The following is an 18,898-nucleotide window of genomic DNA, read 5'->3' on the forward strand; positions in this document are numbered from 1 at the left end:
GCACCCACTGCCTGTGTTGGGTAATGGATGTGGCCTTGCACTTTTTTTGCACCCCAGTCTCATGTCACAGTCCATCACTGAAGGTGCACCAACCAGCTCTCCCACAGGCAGTAGGAGATTCCTATGTACGGTCTTCATTGGCCCTGATCTGTTCTCAGGTTTAATCTTGTAAACAGGTAGGTCCTTAAGTCTTTCCACCACCAAATAGGGTGTTGCCTTCCATCTATCGGCAATCTTGTGTTTGCCAGCAACCCCTAGATGCCACAGGAGAACTCGGTCCCCAGGTTGGAGCTCCTGAGGGCGCACTCTTGCATCATACCGGTGTTTGTTACGATCTGTGTTCTTGTGGGCAGCTGCCGTAGCCAAACGGTGGGCATCCCACAACTTTTTCCTTAGTTGGGAAACATACTGCAGATGTGTCTCATAGCCTTCCCCATCACCTGACACCCCAAAACATAAGTGTATAGGTAGTCTGGGCTCTCGTCCAAACATCAGCAAATACAGGGTGGCTCCAGAAGCATCATTCTTTGTAGCATTGTAGGCATGCACCAAAAAGGCAACATGTTGACCCCAGGACGCTTTCTGCTCCAGGCGCAATGTCCTCAGCATATCCAATAAAGTTCAGTTAAACTGTTCTGGCTGAGGGTCACCTTGCAGGTGGTAAGGGGTTGTCCTGGACTTCTTTATTCCTGCCACTCTAAGCACCTCCTTTAGGAGTTGACTCTCAAAGTCTCGCCCCTGGTCAGAGTGTATCCGACTTGGGAGTCCAAACACTGAGAAGTACTTTTCCCACAATACCCGTGCCACAGTGATGACTCTCTGATCACGTGTGGGGTAGGCCTGAGCGTATCTGGTATAGTGATCGGTTACCACTAAGATATTTCCAATATTCTTCCTATCCAGTTCCAGAGACAAGAATTCAATGCATACCAGTTCCAAGGGTTTGCTGGTCATGATGCTCTGCAGATAGGCTGCTCTAGTGGGCAGAGTTTTCCGTTGAACACATCGAGCACACATCTCACATTTCCTGCGTACATCCTCGGCCATCCAGGGCCAACAGAACCTATTACGGAGAAGCTCAAGTGTTCTTTCCATACCCAAATGCCCAAAATCATCGTGCAGAATCCTCATGGCTAGGACCCTGTACTCGGTTGGTAGTACCAGTTGTGTTCGTTGGTTTTGCAATGGATCTACTGTGACCCGGTGCAGCACACCTTGTATCAGTCTCAGTTTGTTCCACTCCCTTAGTAGTATTTTACCCCCTGGAGTGGAGGGAACAATGGTCTGAGGGTTTTGCCCCTCTCTTTTTGCGAGTAGGGTATCGCGGATGTCAGCATCTTGCAACTGGGCTTTTTGCCAGTCCACAGCATTGAGCCTAGGCAATGGCGATTGATCCAACGCAATATAGTTCACAGAGGCCGATGGCACACTCTCGGGTGGTAAACCCAGAGTTTCGGCAATACAACTCTCAAGGGCCTGGGACTTGTGATAACTTCCATTGCAAACGGCTCTTACTTCGTTTAGAGGAATCTCAGTAATCTCTGGTGGCTGTGGGTGTCATGACAATGCCTGTCTCCGATCAGTACTGTAGGCTGAACTCATAGCTGGCCAAGGCAGCCACCCATCTCTTCCCAGTAGCATCCAGCTTAGCACTTGTCAATACATATGTCAATGGATTGTTGTCTGTCCATACTTGGAACTTAGCACCATATAGGTAGTCACGAAACTTCTCAGTGATGGCCCATTTCAAGGCCAAGAACTCCAGCTTGTGGATGGGGTAACGGGTCTCACTGTCAGACAATCCTCGGCTGGCAAAGGCCACAGGCCTATGTTTGCTGTCCACGTCTTGGTATAAAACCGCCCCTAACCCTTCCAAACTGGCATCCGTATGCAAGATAAAGGGTTTGTTTGGGTCGGCAAACACTAGGACTGGAGCATGAGTTCGGCAGTTAATGATCTCTCGGAAAGCTTTCTCACACCTCTCATCCCATTGTGATCCAAAAGGCTCTAGAGGACCACAGCACTTCTGCTCTGGAAATCTTGAGGGCCTCCCCTTACCCTTGGTTTTAGCCTTGCTTTTGTTGAGCGGGTATCCACGAGTGAGATCATTCAAAGGCTTGATAATGGAAGCATAATGTTCCACAAATCTACAGTAGTATCCACTAAATCCTAGAAAGGTTTTAAGCTCTCGGAAATTGTTGGGATGTGGCCATGTGACCAGTGCCTCTATTTTGTCTGGATCAGTACTCACACCTTCCTGGGACACAATGTGACCCACATACTTCACCGATGTTCTACAAAACGGGCATTTGTTGATAGAAAGTTTCAACCCATAGGCCTCCAACTGGTCGAGGACCTTAAGAAGTCTTTCTTCATGCTCCTCCAATGTTCTTCCAAATATGATCAGGTCATCCAAGTAAACCAAGACTTGCAGTAGGTTCATGTCTCCCACAACTTTCTCCATAAGATGCTGGAATGTGGCTGGTGCCCCGGAAATCCCTTGCAGCATGCGTTCGAACTGGTAGAACCCTAATGGGCAGATGAAGGCTGTCTTCTCTTTATCTTCTGCTCCCAGAGGAATCTGATAGTATCCACTTCGAAGGTCTAAAACTGAGAACCACTGGCTTCCTAGCAGGCAGTCAAAGGCACCTTGGATCCGAGGCATAGTGTACTGGTCAGTCACAGTACGGCTGTTTAGGGTGCAGTAGTCAATACACATCCGGATTTTTCCATTCTTTTTACAGACCACAACAATGGGTGAAGCATATGGGCTGCGGGACTCTGTAATGATGCCATTCTCTGCCAGCTCTTGAAGATGCTGTCGCACATCTTCCATCTCAGAAAAGGGCGATCTTCCTAGATCTCTCCCGGAAGGTTGAGAATCCTGCAGTCTGATGTTATGCTCAGCCCCTTTTGCACATCCCACATCCCACTCATGCAGTGAGAATACCTTTGTTCTCTTGCAAAGCTTCTCCCTTAACCACGTCTTCCATTCCTCAGACAGTGGTGAATCTCCAAAGGCAAATTTTTCTGGATCTATCGTTGGGGCCGGAGTGCCACACTGGGGCTTTACCACTGCATTGGGCTCAAAAAAGTCTGCTATCTTTTGCCCTCGCTTTACAACAATATCACGACTTGTCTCATTAGCGATTAGTATAGCCACCTCTTCCTGGGCTTCAGCGGGTAAGGCCATAACTCCACTGGGTACCAGCACTCCTTCAGGAAGGCCTCTGTCAGCTGGCTGCTCTACCATAGCTAGAGTCCCTCCGCTGCTCTTTACCCAGGTACTCCTGGTGAGCACCTCTTGCTCTGTCCTTGGAGACACTACTACAGGAGTTGTGCCCGCATACCTCAGGGCACCCATTGGTAGTTCAGGCAACTCCTGTTTAGAATCCTCAATTTTCTTGTAGGCTTCAGCACAAAGTGCATGAATCATCAGGGTGCTCAGGTATTGGTCCCTGGCCCATCATCTGCAGTATTCTGCCAGTACTTTAAAGAGACTGGAGTTGGTCCCTATTAGCACCGACACATCAGAGATCCCCTTGGGGTCGGGGCATATTAAGGCAATTGTGTCTACCTCCTCTCTTATCCCCGCCACTTCTTCTGGGAACTCTAGGTGCACTATGGTATATCCCGCATAGGGGTATTCATTCATGTTGAGTCCACACAGGCCGAGACCCATCAGTGGCTGGATAGGTAGGTGCCCAAGCCTTTGTCGATAGAATGACTGGAATATGATAGTCACTTGAGATCCTGTATCAAGTACGGCTCTACATTCCACCCCTTCTGTCTTCACATTGACTTCTGCTCTAGGCCCTATTAGTCCTTGTGGGAAGGCCGTGGGTCTGTCTCTTCTAGGGGAGCCTTCAATTCCCAAGGGTGTGTGCGGCTCCTTTCCCCAAACCCTGTAGCCATTTCCTGACTTCTCCCAGGTGACCCTCAGCTTTTGGTACACCAGTGTTGGATTTTCTCTATTTTGACATCTTGCTGCACTGTGTCCTTTCTGACCACATTTGTAGCAGAAGAACGATCCTATACTTGGCCAACCTGTAGAAGCAGTGGTCCTGAGCCCAGTCTTATGGACCACTGCTGTTAGCTGTTCACCAGTCCCTGGTGCCCGGGCTGAACCTACAGCACCCCTCAGTTCATCCACCTGCACCATCAGGTCTTGCACCTTCTAGGCGAGCTCCTCTCCACTGTTCACCATCAATGTTTTGGGGGGTTGCGAGAGGGCTGTACTGCCATGTTTGGAAGGCTGAGAGCCCCCGCTCTCACTAGTGGCCTGCCTTTCTTCCTCTTTAATCAATCATGAATAGCTGGGTGGAGCCAACAGTCGTTCTCTTAACCCAAGGTAGAATAGGATTGGGTGCTGGTATTGCGCTCCCCTCACAATTTGGGACACTCAAGTTCGATCCATTTGCTCCGCTGTGATGGCTCCATGCAAGACAACTCTCTGCAGTAGTTTCTCCAACCTCTGAACATAGGTTGACAACTTTTTGCCCCCTGTGGTCTGGTATTCAGGAACTTGCAATAAACTTCCTCCGAATCTTCAGTCCTCCCAAAAGCATGATTGAGAGCTTCTAAGCAGTCATTTGCACTAGCCTCCGGATTACCCAGCTTCACCGTGCGAATGACATCCAGCGCAGGACCCTGGAGACTCTCTATTAGTCGCCTTCTCTTCTCGGCTTCAGGTACTGCCCACTCTCGGAGCATTTCAGTGGTATGTTCTAACCAGGGTTCAAACGCTTCTTCCCCTGGTATTGAGACCGCACCTCCAGAAAATAAGTGTAACTTACGGTATGAACTAGACTCATGATGAGGTCGCAGGACCTTCTCCAATGCTTGTCCCAAAGCTTTGGTCCATACATCCATAGAAGGGCCAGGGGCCAATGTTTCAGCACTCAGTAGACTCGACGCGTCTGCCATAGTCTTTCCTTCCTGTGCCAAGAAGGCTATCATCTTCTCCTCAAACCCAGCATGTGAGCCGGGGCCCGTTGCAAAGGCCTTGGCGATCACAACTTTCAGTGTGCCAGTGGGAGTCTTTATCTCACTTGGGATCTGCAAAGAGTCCAGAGACACTGGCAGTTCACATAGCACCACAAAGGCTTTGTCCTCTACTCAAGGTCTACGCCCCCAAATGTGACACCTCATTAGAGAATCAATGGCTTTTGTTAGAAGGGCCTCAATTGGGCCATCTTCTACACCCTCAGACAATTCCTAGGATCGATACTCAACTCCTCACACCAGTCTTCTAGCATACGGCTAGCCATGGTATAAACTCTAACTTATCCTGCAACAGAACTGCTTCTTACAATGGTGTGTGTATATATATGTGTGTGCTTGCAAGGGGTACTACCCAGCAAGAGACATTCCAGATGAGCCCCAACTTATGTAACCCTTCTATTAATGCCAGATGCCTGCCAGAAGGGCTGGGTTCAACTCCTGGGGGGTTTCCTGTCAAGGATACAACCAACCGGCTCAAGCCCCCACCCAGTGGCCTGGGACAATTTCACCTCACGTGCTGGGTGCCTGTAAGGCAGTTCTCCCCCCACCCCCACAAGCACAGAGTCTGAGATAGAAACAGCTTGTTTAATGACCATAACCTACCCCAAGGTTACAGTGACAGATGCAGTATATCTAAGCAAAGAAGAGACAAGCCCCTTTACCAAGATACCATCCCCATATGCAGTAGAACCAAGTCTCTTGCTGGGGCTCTTGGCCCTCTACCCCACGCACAGTTACAGGGTGTACCTCCCGTGATGCAGTCCCGAACCCAGAGCCCAGATACATCACCAGGGCAGTACTAGCTGTCCACTTGTCTGCAGCATCCCCTTGCTGCCACCTGTTGGCCACTGGCCGCTCCTCCTACTGGCCGCCCGCCAGTCCGCTGCTGCTCCTACCGCCCGCCGGTTGCTGTCATCTCCTGCTCCTCCTACTGGCCACCATCGCCCGCCACTGCCCCTACCAGCCGCCCGCCAGTTGCTGCTCCCTCACCGATCACACTGCTAGGGATTGTCCTGAGGCAGAACCCTGTAATTTCAGTTCTGATTGGCCTCAGCTGCCACTTTGGGATTTCAGCTCTTTATCTCCACTAGGGTTTCATGAACACCCTAGTATCTAGCTCTATCTCTCAACAGGGGGGGAGGACTAGTCAAGCCAAGCTTATAGCTATATAGCCAAGGCACTCAGCAAGCTAGCTTAACTAGTACTCCTCCTCCACAATGCTTTAAATCAGGGAGCCCTGTGCAATCAATGTCTTATGCAGCTATGGTGACTGCCCTGTCAACCACAACAACCCCAGAGCATTGGTGAGATCTCACAACTCCCACACTGAGTGTCAGCTTAAATTGTGATTCTACAACAACATGTTTACAATAGACCAAATCTCATGGCTTACTTGCTACCCATTAGGCTTTGCCTGAAAGGTATCACACATGCACACCTTTGCCTTCTCATGCAAATGATCTCTGGGAGACACATTCCTCCCAGCCTCAGTATCACACATGCCGCCCTTTGCATTCTCAAGCAGATGACCTCTGGGAGACACATTCCTCCCAGCCTTCAGCAGCATTGCGTTCCTGCTGCCACATTCCCTACACCATATTTTGTTGAAGTTTTATCCAGGCATTTAACAAGGTTATCTAGTTCTTTTTCACTCCCTACCAGTCCAACAATGTCATCTGCGAATCGTAAGTTGGTTACAGATGGACCGCCAATACTTATGGTTCCAGAGTGGTCATCAAGAGCATCTATCATGATACGTTCCAGAAGCCGTGTCTACACTAGCCCCAAGCTTTGAAATGGCCACGCAAATGGCCATTTTGAAGTTTACTAATGAAGCACTGAAATACATATTCAGCGCCTCATTAGCATGCGGGCAGCCACGGCACTTCGAAATTGATGCGGCTCGCCTCTGCGCGGCTCATCCCGACAGGGCTCCTTTTCGAAAGGACCCCACCTACTTCGAAGTCCCCTTATTCCCATCTGCTCACAGGAATAAGGGGACTTCGAAGTAGACAGGCTCCTTTCGAAAAGGAGCCCCGACGGGACGAGCCATGCGGCCGCGAGCCGCATCAATTTCGAAGTGCCACAGCCGCCCACATGCTGATGAGGCACTGAATATGCATTTCAGCATTTCATTAGTAATCTTTGAAATGGCCACTTGCGTGGCCATTTCGAAGTTTGGGGCTAGTGTAGACACGGCCAGAAGTTAAAAAGTGTAGGAGAGAGTATGCAGCCCTGTCGTACTCCTACAGTGGTACAGAACCAGGCACCAATGGCACCATTGAATAGTACTGCACTACTGGCCTTTTCGTATAAATTTTTAATTATGTCAATGAGTTTACTGTTGATGTTAAATTTCTTCATTGTTGCCCACAGTGCTGCGTGCCAAACTCTGTCGAAGGCCTTTTTAAAATCAATAAAAACAAGGTACAAGTCTTGCTGATGTGAATTGTATTTCTGACAGAGTACAGATAGGTTGAAAATCTGTTCAGTGGTACTCCTGTCTGATCGAAAACCAGCTTGTTCTTCAGAAATAATCTCGTCTTGGGGTGTGTGTTTGTTCAGCATGATTTTCAGCATCACCTCACAAGGGTGGCTAATTAAGCTGATGGTCCTGTAATTTTCACATAACTGTCAGTTTCCTTTTTTAGGAAGCATTATAATTAGTGATTTACTTCAAGTTGTTGGCCATTCTCCACTCTGCCATATTTTGTTGCAAATCATCATGAGTATGTCAGCCGTACTCCTGCCTCCATTTTTTACAAGTTCAGATGGGATGTTATCTATGCCAGATGATTTGCCTGTCTTTAGTGTTTTAATGGCTGCTTCAACTTCCTCCCGTAGGATGGAAAAGTTTCTTTCTTCTGTTGGGTTGTTAACTTTCAGAACATTAGGATCTTCATTGGAGTTATAGTTGTAGAGCTCAGAGCAGTATTCCGTCCATTTATAATGTCTTTCTCTTCAGTGAGGCAGTTGCCAGTTTTGTCTTGTATGGTGCTTATTCTGTGTTCTATAGTCTGTGTTAACCCTTTAATAGTTTTAAAAGCTTTGTTACTGTTGTTTGCATTTAGGCTCTCTTCAATCTCTAAACAGCAATTTTCAATCCAATTGTCTTTTGCTGCTTTCATACTGGTTTTTATTTTGTTGTTAATTATCCTATATTGTGTTGCTCCTTCAGCTGATTTTTTCTTTTTCTTAAGTTCTCTTCTTTGGTCACAAAGGTTCAAAATCTCATTTGTAATCCATTGTTTCCTTTTGGGATGATATGTTCCTACCATCTCTGTAGCTGTTTCTGTGACTATGTTTTCAAAGCTTTTAGTGAGTGTTTCTAGGTCTTCCTCGAGTGTGAGCAGGGGAGCAGATTTCCCTCCTGTCATAGCTTGGAACTCATTGACAGTATTTGGGTCTTTAAACCGGTCCAGATTAAATTTAATGCGACTGTTCGTTGGTTTAGAAATCTTTTTCAGTCATATCTTAAAACTCATTAGGACCAGGTTATGATCACTCCCGATGACTGTTCCCGGGAAGCTACGTGTCTTGTGTACATTCACACCAGACCAGAAATGCTTTTTAATTAGGATGTAATCTATCTGGTTATGATGTTGTCCCTTGGGGCTGTGCCAGGTCCAACATCTTGATGTTTGATGGGCTGCCAGTGTGTTTTGTACTACTAAGTTATTGTAGCTGGCAAATTCCAATAATCGGAAGCCTCAGTCATTAGTCAGTTCATTACAGGAGGGCCCAATGAGATTCTGCCAGTTGTTTATGGCGTCCATGCCTATTTTGGCATTCCAGTCACCTTGTACAATTACAATATCTTTTTTTCGGGATTGCATCTATGATATTCTGAAGTTGACTGTAGAAACTTTCTGTGTAATCATCATCACAGTCAGTAATCGGTGTGTGCACTTGAATGATGGTAATGTTGAATCTTTCAAGCGTATGGACATGATCCTGCTAGATATCGGGCAGCAAGCTAGAACTGAGTTCTTGATGTCTTTATGTATTAGGAAACCTACTCCATTAAGGTGTTTATCTTCTTCTCCACTGTAATAGAACAAATGGCCTTCGTCTGTTCTGAGCTCCGCAAAATTTTTCCATCTTACTTCGCAGAGTCCAAGGATATGCCAGGTGTAGTTTTTCATTTCATAGGTCAGTTCTTTAAGTTTACCTGTCTGATTTAGTGATCTTACATTCCATATGCCTACAGTTAGGTATTGTCTTGCGTGCAAGATTTTTGGTTCACCAGTAGCTGCCGTAACACAACCGTCCTCGTGGATGATGGAATGCGCGGTCCTTGTTAACCGGGTGACGATGGAGCCGGTACGGAGTTAGTTATGTTAATTGTCATGAGGCGTGTCTTGGGCAGATTTCAAACCTTGCGGAGCCCATCCCTCTCCAGGCAGCCAGAGCCCTTTTAGCCTGCCTCCCTACAGAGGCAGTTGCCAGTCTGCACCACTAGGAGGTGGGGTTAACTTGTATGGACGGGGTCAGCAGCAGGCTACAACTTTTCATTTTTCACCCTCCCACGGTGGGACGAGCTCTGATCCTGACACTGCTGGCTGCAGTGTGAAGCATGCACCACACCTTGCAGACCATATACAGTACATTAATACAGTGTGAATTGGTGGACACAGATACATTCCCTCTGAGGTGTCCTTTTTTGAAAAGTAAAATATAATAACCCTCCCTCGTTTAACAACCTGGTTTTAAGACAGGGGTTTGCTTCGAGGCAGCGATGCCTGAGGGTGGGGGGAGATACTCCCGAGGTCAGGCCTGCTTCCATTCCCCTCCCTCTTCCAAGGCGCAGCAGCAGTAGCATGAATGTTCCAGCTGGGGACAAGTCTAACCCCGCAGGGCCAGAAGGTCACTGCCACGATCTGCTTCAGCAGCTGGCGTCTGTCACGTTCTTCCCTCTCCGCTATCAACGGCTGGGCCGTGGGGCATGCAGTAAAACAAGCCAGCTCCCCTCCTCCGTTGCTAGTTAACGGGCAGGGAAAGCATCGTGGCGGCTGGGGAGCGGGCTGCGCCCCGCCCCTTGCAGCTCCCGGGAGCGCATTTGAGGCTCCCAGAGCCGGGCTGTGGCGCCACCGCTCGGGCTGCCCAAGCCCCACACCTCGAGCCTCCCTCGGGGGCTCTGCCCGGCTCGTCCCCTACCAGTGCGCGGACCCTGCGGTCCTCCTCAAACAGACAGCCCCGCCCCGTGCGGGGAGGCGTAGGGGCCGTGGCCCCTGATTGGGCGGGCCGGCGGCGCCGATTGGCCGTGGCGCGCAGAGCTCGGCGGAGTGCTGCAGAGACGAGAGCGAGGAGCAGGGGCCTGCGGCTTTCTGCGTCCAGTCTGGCGCCTCGAAGCAGCTGAGGGACAGTCTGCGCGCGCGGTGAGTGCGGGGGCTGCGAGCCCCGGGCGGCGGGAAACCGTGCCCAGAGCTCTCCGCCGCCGCGGCGCGGTGCAGGGGGAGCTGCCGGCCCACTCCTGCGGGGAGCCCGCCGGCACCGTTCGCAGCCGCCCCGTTCTCCTCACCGCCGGGCTCCTCCCCCAGCCCCCCTTCAACGAGGGGAGGGCGCTGCGGGGCTCCGATCCTTGCCCAACCTCAGTTCACCCCAAGGGGCTGCTGGGCTCTTCCCTGCCCTTCTTTGAACCCCCGCGTCCAGCCCCAAGAGGGGGTCAGTGGGGCTGATCCCTGCCTGAGCCCCCGGTTAACCCAGATGGAGCCGAATGGCTCTCCCGCACCCGCCTCCACCTCCATCTTCCTCACACCCGTGATTCTCCCCAGGGGTGGGGGTGCTCGGCGTGTAGAGCAGAGGAAGGGGGATGGGGCCGGTACTGGAGGACACCACAACCACACTGGAAAACGGAGGCAGAATCCCAGGAATAAGCTCCAGGAGCAAAATGATTTCTGCACAAGGACAGACAAGGGCTCCCACAATATGCCTCAAACCGGCTCCTAGAGCAGCGCCAGTCGCCGAGGTGCTCCCACCCCTAGGAAAGGTCCCGTAAATCTTACCACTTGAAATTGCAATAGGCATGGTAAGTGGGTACACAAGTCCATAGCAGGTGATTGTTCTGATGTGGATTTTGCTTGCGTGAACCCTCGGGTTTCTGAGCTAAGTCCACTCTGCAGTGTTGACATAGTCAAAGTGCCTAATCCAAGGTGACAGAGCCCCTTTAAAATTGAGGGGCTTAGACTTCTGATCCCATGCTTCCTAAGACAGGCAGATTCCATCTGTGGAAATTCCCCCCCCCCCCCCCCCCCCCCACACACACGCTTTTTTTTTTTTAAGTTTAAGGTCAGGGAAGGCTTGATCAAATGGACAGGTTGCACAGTAATTTGTGAGAAACAAATAGATAGGAACAAGAGCAGTCAATCTAGTATTGAAGTTAATTGTAAAAGTCATTATTGGAGGGCAAAAGGGACAGCTGCCTCAGAGCGATTCACAGAGGCCTGGGGGCTCCTGCCTGCCGTTGCTACTGTAGCAGTAGCTATGGCTGAAGCTTTTTAACCTTTTAAATCATCACTGGAAACCCGGTCAGCATGCTCCAAATGGCACTGATGTGGGGAGGGGGAGGCCGGACTGTTCTGAGAACCGGCTGCCCTGTCTTGTCTTTCCTCCCACCCAGCACCCCAGTCCAACTTGCCCAGGACCCGAAGAGTCTGTTGGTTTCCTAAAGCTTGTCAGTATATTGGCTGTACAGCATTAGTTCCTATCAACCCAAGTAAAGGCATCTGTTTTCTTGCTATGGACTTAATGGGTGTATATCACCTTCCCTTCACTCTTGGGGGTGAATTTTAAAAGAGAGCATGTCCTTCTTAAATAAATACATAAATAAATAAGATCTCTTGGGGGGGGATTAAATCTTTATGGGTAGGAGTCTGAAAGAAAGTATGGAGCATTTTCCCATTCATCATCATCAGCAGCAGCAGCAGCAGCAGCAATCATGGGCTCAGGGCCCATTGGTACCCAATGCCTCCCTCACTATTTCCTTCCATCTTTCCCGGTCCACTATGGGGTGGCTTAGATTCTGTAGACTAGCTCTGCACAAATCTGCAATATCATCTGCACATTCTTTGTAGGGTCTTCCTTTCCTATTTGAACTGTCCATTATGCCAAAAAGCAGGGTCTTGACTTTTCATTCATCGTTCATTCAGTAGATATGCCTAAATAGCTGTAACTTCCATTGTATAAGCTTCTGCAGTAGGTTCTCTTTTGGCAGTATCTTCCTATATAATCCCTCATTCATGGCTGCCTGCATCCATCCTGTTCTCAGGATCTTTCTATAACAACTCCTCTCAAATGCCAATATCCTTCCCTTTGAATCTTTCATTCTCACCCATGTCTCACCTCCATACAACATGCTGCTGAATACATACTTTTTCCAGACACAGGTTCATTCCTAAGCTAATCCCTTTGCGTTTCCAGATTTTATTCATCACCTTCAAACTTGATCTTGCTTTTGTTATTCTAGTTGCTATTTCCTTCTTACAGTCTAGATTATTTGTCATGTTGCTCCCTAGATGCATGAACTTCTCAACATTCTCTATTTCAATCCCCCATAATGATATTTTTCCTATTTCCTTATCTCCAAATACCATTGTTTTTTATTTTATTGATGTTCATAATCAGACCGTACCGGTTTCCTTCCTCGTTTAGCACCTGCATCATTATTGCTAGCTTCTCTTCATCTTCCTCGATGATAACTATATGATCCACGAACCTCAATTTGTTACTTCTCATCCAGTGCATCCCTCTACCTCTTACTTGATCTTGTCCGTTGCTCTCTAGGGCTACGTCTACACGTGAAGCCAACATCGAAATAGCTTATTTCGATGTAGCAACATCGAAATAGGCTAGTTCGATGAATAACGTCTACACATCCTCCAGGGCTGGCAACGTCAATGTTCAACTTCGACGTTGCGTGGCACCACATCGAAATAGGCGCTGCGAGGGTACGTCTACACGCCAAAGTAGCACACATCGAAATAAGGGTGCCAGGCACAGCTGCAGACAGGGTCACAGGGCGGACTCAACAGCAAGCCGCTCCCTTAAAGGGCCCCTCCCAGACACACTTGCACTAAACAACACAAGATACACAGAGCCTACAACTGGTTGCAGACCCTGTGCCTGCAGCATGGATCCCCAGCTGCTGCAGCAGCAGCCAGAAGCCCTGGGCTAAGGGCTGCTGCCCACGGTGACCATAGAGCCCCGCAGGGGCTGGAGAGAGAGTGTCTCTCAACCCCTCAGCTGATGGCCGCCATGGAGGACCCCGCAATTTCGACGTTGCGGGACGCGGATCGTCTACACGGTCCCTACTTCGACGTTGAACGTCGAAGTAGGGCGCTATTCCGATCCCTTCATGAGGTTAGCGACTTCGACGTCTCGCCGCCTAACGTCGAAGTTAACTTCGAAATAGCGCCCAATGCGTGTAGCCGTGACGGGCGCTATTTCGAAGTTAGTGCCGCTACTTCGAAGTAGCGTGCACGTGTAGACACAGCTTAGGTGTGTGATGAAGATAATCCATAATATCAGATCTCCTTGTCTCATACCTCTATTAATTGTAATCTGACTTCCCAACTCCCTGCACATTTTCAGCACTGCCTCCACATTGTTGTTGTTCTCCTTCAACCACCGTATCGATCTGCTGTTCATTCCACATGACTCCAACACTGCCCAAGTCACTTTCTGATCTATAATCTCAAAGGCTTTCTGAAATTTGACAAAGCAATTGTAGATGTTCTTTCATCAGGCTTTCTGTGCTGATAGTCTTTCACACTGCTCCTCTAACCATTTCACCTTATCCATTCCGACTGCTTTCCTTACCTCATTGCATTTTACTCTATATTGCTGTTCTGTCCTCTCAGAAACATCCCTTCTAATCTTCAGTGCTCTCTTGGACCAACTTCAGAGTCTCTTGCCTAATCCACTTCTTATGGATCTTCTCTTCTTTTGAAACTGTCTGGTTAATTGCCTCTTCTGTTGCTGTGGCCGTCCCTTTGACTGTGTTATCTAGGTCTTTCTCTGTTTCTGCATTCCTGATCTTCTTTTCAAGCTCTGCTCTCTACGCATTCCCTATTTTGTCCTCGTCTAGCCTCACCACGTATCTTCTCTTCTTAAAGTTGTGTCTTGTACTTTCTCTTGAGTTTCATCTTGAGCAATGGTTCTTAACCTGGGGCGCATGCACCCCCTGGGGGGGGTGTGATACCCTTTCTGAAGGTGTGAGACATGCCAGATTTTTTAGAAGGTAAATCATGAAAAATAGAAACAAAGCACAGGCATGTGAGCACAACTGCTTTGTTTCATCAAATCCATGTATGAATTCAGCTCTCCACTAAATATTAGTGCGTTGATTACTGTTTACTTCCACATCAAAACTTTACAAGTACTTGCATATTTTTGTATGCCTACTGTACTATTATTTGTGGTGAGTAATAACATATAACTATTTTACATATATTTAATATGTATTTAAAAGAGTACAGGCTCCCCATCTCCATTTTTAATAAGGGGTGCGAGAACATATTTTGAGAACCAAAGGGGTGCAGGTTTCAGTAAAGGTTAAGAACCACTGATTGTGATGATCGTGGTCATTAGACTGTGGTCCAAGTCTGTATCAGGTCCTTGGTAAGTTCAGCACTGCTGTACTGATGTTACCCATGTTCTTATCAAGACCATATTTATCATGTTCTTGGACTTCCCATCATTTGATTGCCATGTCCACTTCCTTTTGTTGGAATCTCATGTTGCAGACCACCATCTCACGCTCTGGAGCAAACTCTAGTAGTTTCTAGGCTCATTCATTTCTTTATCCATAGCCGAACCTATCCATGACTCTTTCCCAACCTTCGTTATCTTATCCGACATTCACGTTCCAATATCCTCTGATGATAAACACATCTGTCTTCGGTATCTCTTCTAGTGTCTTTGTCAAGTATTTAACGAATAGGTCGAGCTCTTCCTCCATATTGTCCAGCATGGGTGCATATGCTGAACAACTGAGATGTTGAACAGTTTCATTTCAAATCTCACTACCACCATTCGTGCACTGACCAGTTTGTATCCTAACAGTTCTCCTCTGGCTCTTTTGCTAAGAAGGAATCTGACTCGTGCCTCAAACTTCGTTTCATTCCCTGACCAAATGATTTCACAACTGCACATCTCTCCCGATGCCGTCCAATGCATCTCAGCCAGTCCAAGTACACCACATTGGTATGTCCATCTTCTTTCGAAGCAGCTCTAATTTTCCTTTCACCCACAGTGTTCAGATGTTCCATGTTCCAATTGACAGCGGATGTTTTAGTTGTAATTTTTTTCCAGTAGCCAATTTCCCAGACCTTGTACTCCAGTCCCCTGCTCCAGGTCACAACCCTCTCCTCCTCTAGGTCACAGCCAAAACCCCTTCACCCTAGTTCTGTGCTCCAGCATTCCCTCTTGCATCCTAGTCCCTTCTTCCAAGCTCTCTTCTGCACCCAACCTCCATCCTAGATTTTGCACCTCCTCCATTAATATCATGGAAGAGTGTTGGCCCTTGGCCACCTTCCAAATTCTTGAAGTAGCCCCCATCAAAAATTATTGCCCAGCCCTGCATTAGATACTACAACTATTATTAGCAAGCAATAATGAACTTTTTCAATTACTCAGGTTTCAAGTCAACTATCTCAGAGTACAAGTGTTTTGGAATGTATTTTACCAGATCACAGCAGCGCACCTAGAACATAGTGCTGTTTTTGGAAACAATACTCATGGGGTAGGAAAAGAATAAAAACAATGTTTTTATTGGGTGTATGGTGTTTGTGCTAAAATAAAAGTTCTGGATTTTTCCAACACCTGCAAAGTGGCTCAGAGTGAAAATATTGTTGCAAATTCTTTCTATGTAGATTTTATCCTCTTTTCTGATTTATGGGGGATGGAATCTGTATCAGTTCTAGTTCCTGACAATGCACCTTTGGAGAAGTAGAATCCTGCTTCTTCGGTTTCCCTCAGTCCCTCATCCTTCAGAGACCCATGCTACTTAGAAACCTACCAAAGCAAACCAGGACACTTAGCCTGTTGTAGTATAGCAAAATGGGTTATGCCCTCTGGAGATGTGTTTGCTGGTGCAAATGGACACATCTGTCTATCTCCTGAAATCTATCAACACGTAGGCAATGAGAGTACCATGTGAACTTAGGCTGTGTCCACATTAGAGAGATCTGTTGACAGAAGTTTTTGTTGGAAGATATCTTCTGACAAAACTTCTGTCTACAGAGAACATCCAGACTGCCCAGCCGCTCTCATGACAGAATGGCAAACTGGAAGCACAGCAGGCAGGGCTGCCCAGTGTCCTGGAAGCCCTGTCTGTTGACAGAGGGTCCCCTGGAATGTCCAGACCAGCTTTCTGTCAACAGAATCTGTCGATAGAGGTGCTCTGCCTTATGCGGGAGTGGCAGAACACTGTTGACAGAAGTGCCACATGCTCTTGATTTAGTGTTGACAGAACACCTTGGGAATGCTCCCTGGGTTTTGTCGACAAACTCCAGTTTTGTCAACAAAACTTTTTACTGTAGATGTAGTTTTAGAGATGAGAGAGCTTGCTGTACTGATTTTTTAAGTGTTGTTTTAAGATGCTAGTAAATGTTTATATAAGCTTGCTACATGTGATTGTGAGAACAAAGAAATGCAATCTGTGGCATTCTTGTTAGTTTCTCATCGTGTTCTGTGAAACTGCATATTGCAACACCAGAGAATGGACGATAACGAAGAACCTTGAAGTATGACACATGGACAAACAATGGTAAATCCTGCTGTCCCCATTGTGTATGGGTTTCAGTCTCTCTCTCCATAGTTATTGGTAGCTACCACAGTGACAGATACTGCAGTGAAAATGGTCCTGTTCAGCTCAAATCTGTTGATTCTTCTGCTACATCAGATCAGGAAGTTTCTCACTATCTGCCTTAGTGAATGTTAATTGAGGTCACTGCTGGATGCTTTTCACCCGTAGCATGAAAGAAACACTTCTTGCTCCTAGTAACCAAGCTGGCTTAAAAATGCTAAAGTGCTGTGCTTACTGGGCCTGCTTTAATGTTGTTGTTTACTACACAAAGAAAAAAGAGAGAGCCAGGTATATGAAGTCTGTTACTTATACAGAATTTTGTTTGAGCTCCAATAGCTTGCCTGCCTTTAGATTGTCTTGCACAACCTTTCAAGGGACCCATCACAAATATATGCCTATGCCTGAGTTTTAATACAAAAAAGGAAGCATTTGTTCAGATGAATGGCGGTATTGTGCTGCCATTAAGTTAGTGGGTTTGCCTCTAGGTTTAAAAGGTATAAAGTTAATTTACTGAAATAACTAAATCTTGACTTTTTCAAGCTTTCATAATCCATGAGCCACAAATTTGGTTATTTTGTGGAGCTCTATATCCGTGATGCAGTTAATTAAATCTTAGCTCAGAAGTCAATGCTAGGACACATCTGTTCTATCAGGCCCGCAAAATTTACCAGGTCTGAATGATACTTATCTGCGAAGACTACAGTTCAAGGGTATTTTTCTCTTGTAACAGCTATGACTGCTAGCATTTAGTTGCAAATGGCTTTCTTAATGTGATGATCTGAGGTGTTGCAAGGGAAACTGAGAATTCTGAACTCAAATGCAAATATATAAATAAGAGAAAGTGACTGCAGATAATTTTTTTAACTAATTAAATTCTGAGTTTATACATGTGCCCTAGTAATGATCTCAGGCTCCAGTCTTCAGTCTAACATTGTTGGTAGGTCCTTATGTTTGATGAGAGTTGTGTTGCTGCACCATACCCCTCTCTAGCCACTGTATCTCATTCATGGTAGCATGTATCTGAGTGGCAAAAATGGTGGAAAACACAAACTGTTTTCATACCGTGATGTCTGTCAGAGGTCATTGAGTCTTGTGAGTAGGACAAGGACAGCTCCCTTGGGTCAGAGCAGGTGGACCCAAATGAGCCAATGAAAGATGCAGGGCTACACTCAGGATATAAAGGAATGATTGGAAGAGGAATAATTGGAGCAGGCTGTGCTCAAGAAGAGGAGCTATAAAAGTGGAGCTGAGTCTAGGAATGGGTACCTGGAACAAGATGTTAAGTGCTTGGGGACATACCCTTGTGCTGAGTGTTCCAGAAGGGGAGCAGAGCTGATTGTAAGAAAGATGATGGTTAGAAAAAATGCTGTCTGGGAAGCTGTAGGAGACCACAGGGAGGGCAGGCCATGATACCTTTAGAGAAGAGGGACTGAGGACAGAAGCAAAGCATGAGTGAGAATTCCTGGTCACATTCTCTCCCCCTTCCCTCCCGATTTCTGACTTGCATTTGGCCCTGCTCCGTGAAATGCTGATGTAGTAGGGCAGGGCAGTGGTTTGTTTCCTCGATTAGCTGCTGCCTGCTCATGGGGTCAGTGGCATTCTCTTCTAACAGTGATGGCTAGCCAAGGAGACCACTGCTCAGGTGAATGCTAGATACCTTCCTGAAAAAAATTTAAATAATCTCAAGAATTAATCTGTGCAGTAGGACATGGAAAAATATTTTATTGGCTGTATAGCTATAATTATTTTTGCAAGTTGCAGCAAGGGAGGTTTAGGTTGAATATTAGGAAAAACTTCCTAACTGTCAGGGTGGTTAACCACTGGAATAAATTTCCTACGGAGGTTGTAGAATCTCAATCACTGGAGACATGTAAGAGCAGGTTAGATAGATATCTATCAGGGATGGTCTAGATGGTGCTTGGTCCTGGATTCGATGACCTCTTGAGGTTCCTTCTACTTCTAGAGTTCTATAATTCTATAATTATCAAGAGAAAAAATTCAATCATTCAGTAAAACCATCATGGATCATATCTTAATAAGGACCCTCAAATACCAGTAAAAATTAAAATATTGCTTCATTCATTTATG

At 47.1% G+C, this 18,898-nt stretch overlaps 1 protein-coding gene across 5 annotated transcripts in view; it reads left to right on the forward strand.

Annotated features, from left to right (window-relative positions):
* Positions 1 to 10,175: 10,175 nt before the first annotated feature.
* Positions 10,176 to 18,898, forward strand: part of ABAT (4-aminobutyrate aminotransferase) — a 185,382-nt gene continuing 176,659 nt past the window's right edge. For 2 of the 5 annotated variants that reach the window (XM_075010288.1, XM_075010289.1), the window contains exon 1: positions 10,176 to 10,382. The gene's annotated coding sequence lies outside the window, so the exon portion shown is untranslated. The remainder of the gene's footprint in view (positions 10,383 to 18,898) is intronic. The other 3 variants (XM_075010287.1, XM_075010283.1, XM_075010286.1) reach the window with 3 other exon arrangements.

The sequence above is a fragment of the Carettochelys insculpta genome, chromosome 16 (genome assembly GCF_033958435.1).
Source record: "Carettochelys insculpta isolate YL-2023 chromosome 16, ASM3395843v1, whole genome shotgun sequence".
Lineage (NCBI taxonomy): Eukaryota > Metazoa > Chordata > Testudines > Carettochelyidae > Carettochelys > Carettochelys insculpta.